Source organism: Lygodium microphyllum, chromosome 29, assembly GCF_053477565.2.
Source record: "Lygodium microphyllum isolate KBCC chromosome 29, Lygodium_microphyllum_v1.1.10, whole genome shotgun sequence".
In the NCBI taxonomy this organism is placed as follows: Eukaryota; Viridiplantae; Streptophyta; class Polypodiopsida; order Schizaeales; family Lygodiaceae; genus Lygodium; species Lygodium microphyllum.
In genome coordinates this window covers 110762305-110764798 of record NC_141163.1, presented here as the reverse complement: position 1 = coordinate 110764798, position 2494 = coordinate 110762305, and the positions used below count along the sequence as shown (strand labels likewise).

The 2494-nt window shown below is 46.7% G+C and overlaps 1 pseudogene; it reads left to right on the top strand.

Moving 5' to 3' along the window:
- The first annotated feature begins 1003 nt into the window (after window positions 1-1003).
- On the top strand, window positions 1004-1068 carry LOC148011019 (U6 spliceosomal RNA; annotated as a pseudogene).
- The last annotated feature ends 1426 nt before the right edge of the window (window positions 1069-2494 follow it).

Below are 2494 nucleotides of genomic sequence, written 5' to 3'. Positions count from 1 at the left end.
TCTCCTTTCTTTTCCCCTGTTTCGACTGATGGATTGTCTCAAATTAATTTTTGTTTTGACTTTTGTGTGTGTTTTTATTATTTTTTCCATGTGAATGTCCCTATTTCTCCTCGGATTTGTGTTTTAACTTGATGAAACTGTCCGTCCTCTCAACCTGGCCATTTTTCATTTTTGCGACCTTTCATTTTGGCCAACGGAATTTTCGTCATTAATTTTTTAATCCATTTTCATGTGTATTTTTTCTATTTTTACCATTGTCTTGGCCATTAAATGTGTCGTCCAAGTGATCTCCTCTGTTCCCCTTATTGCCCTACCCATTATTTCTTTTTCCCGCATATTCTTTCGATGCCCAGATCTTTCCTAATTATTTTTTTCGTATATTTTTATTTCAATTTTTCTCTCGTACCCATGCGAATGCCTGTTTTTCACCTAAGATGCGTGCCGTCGGGGCTAACATGTCACGTGCATACTGTTGATGCCTCTCACCTCCATCTGCTCTCGGTGTCATTAAAAAAATTTCTCCGTCCGTGCACAACACACGAGACCAGAAGGGATTGACCATCACTTGTTTTTTTAATTACTTAATTTTAAAAAAATAAACATTTTCCAATTTATTTGAAAAAAACACAACCACCACGATTCCCCCTAGTACATGTACATTCCCTCTCTCTCTCTCTCTCTCTCTCTCTCTCTCTCTCTCTCTCTTGTTTCTTTCTTTCTTTCTCTTTCTTCTCTCTCCTCTCCCCACTCTCTCTGCCTAGCACGTCTCCTCTCCCTACCTCCTTCTCTCTCTTCCCACTCTCTCTCTCTCCTACTTCTCCATCTCTCCTCTTCTTCTTCCCTTCTCCCTTCCGCTACTGCTCTTCTCCTTCTCCCTTCTCTTCCCCTTCCTCCTCTCCCTCATCCTCTAGGGTCGCTTCCTCCTCTTCTCTGCCTTGCCCGTCTAGGCGCTGTCGGCCAGTTGCCAACCTGCAGTCACCGCACCACCTGCCATGCATGCTGCTAGATGATTAGCATGGCCCTTGTGCAATGATGATACGCACAAATCGATAAATGGTCCTAATTTTTTGAGGCGGTTGGGGGTTTGGGGCATGGAGCTTCTGGCCTTCTCTGAGCTAGTCATGCTGTGGCCATTCGGCTCTCGGTGAGGCAAAGCCAGCAGCAGCAGGGCAAGAGAAATCCATCACCATCAGCCTCATTGTCAACCTCTCTGTCATCCTGCTCGTCAACATGCCAATGCGCACAGTAGCCGACCGCTGCACCAGCAACCGCCTCACTTGTTTTCGTACCAGTCGACACTACTTACATCTTCGCCCGTTCTGCCCATTCACCCACCATGCACTGCCCTCCTGTTGGTCACACGCCCAACTGTTATTTCCATCGTCATTGCAGCCACCCCCAACGGCCACCCTTGTCAGCTTGGCCACACTGTGCAACCTCTCCCACGCCCTCGCATTTCCTCGTCACATCGCCTATGCCACCTATTCCAACACCGCACGTCCCCACCTGTAATTGCGGCCGCCTGCCAACACCCCCTCAACTACTACCATTGGTGGCCCGGCACTCTTTTTTGAAACCCCCCAACCCTGTGATGCACCTGTACTCATTACTCACTCAACACGACACAAAAAGGTAACCTGATATGTGAGAGCAAGGTATACTCTTGTATTATTCAATCAAAGAAATAATACAACATAGGCACATCCCAGGACTACACCCTCATGACGCCACACATGAGAGAGTTCAACACTGGGTATTGGGAATCATACATAGAGTGGAAACCAAGCAGGGCTCAGAGTCATTTCTATTCCCTATATAGGTATTTCCAGAACACCATGGTATAGCTACAAAGCCCTTACACTCACCTCTATTGCTGGATTGTTGTCCTTAGCAATCTAAGGGTAGCATTTATTTTGACTCATCCAGGGTCTTAACACAAATTTTTGCCAACAAGCTTGGTCTAGGACCTTTGGTGAGACATTTGCGGGGCCTTAATACAATCTACGCTATCAGACTAGTCAGTGTCTACTGCATTAGGACTTGGGGATCTTAACATAGCTTTTTCTAGCAAGTTGATCAATGCTTGCCCATCTAGACTGGGGAGGAGCTATTTGGGTTTATTATTTGGGTTACCATGCAAGTCCACCCTCGGCTCAAGTACATTTGAGGAGTGGAGGCATTATTGGCCTATGATTTTAGGACCGTTTGTTGGTGAAGGTTCAAGAGGTGTTGGAAGGATTGGTGGGGTTCTCCTTGAGTCAGATGGTGAAGACGTCCTTGCCACGTTCGCACACCTCCACTTGCGAAATCCAAGCAGCTTCCTTGAGAGGACACCCGTGCCACTTGATGAGATACTCAGGGTATCCTTTTTGTTCCTGGCGTGGGAGGAATGCTTCTTCTTCGAAGGGGCCGTTGGAATGGAGCATTGGTACGTGGTGCCTCCATTGGTTTTCGGGGTAGAACCTGCGCAGAAGACGATCATGAAAAGCATTAT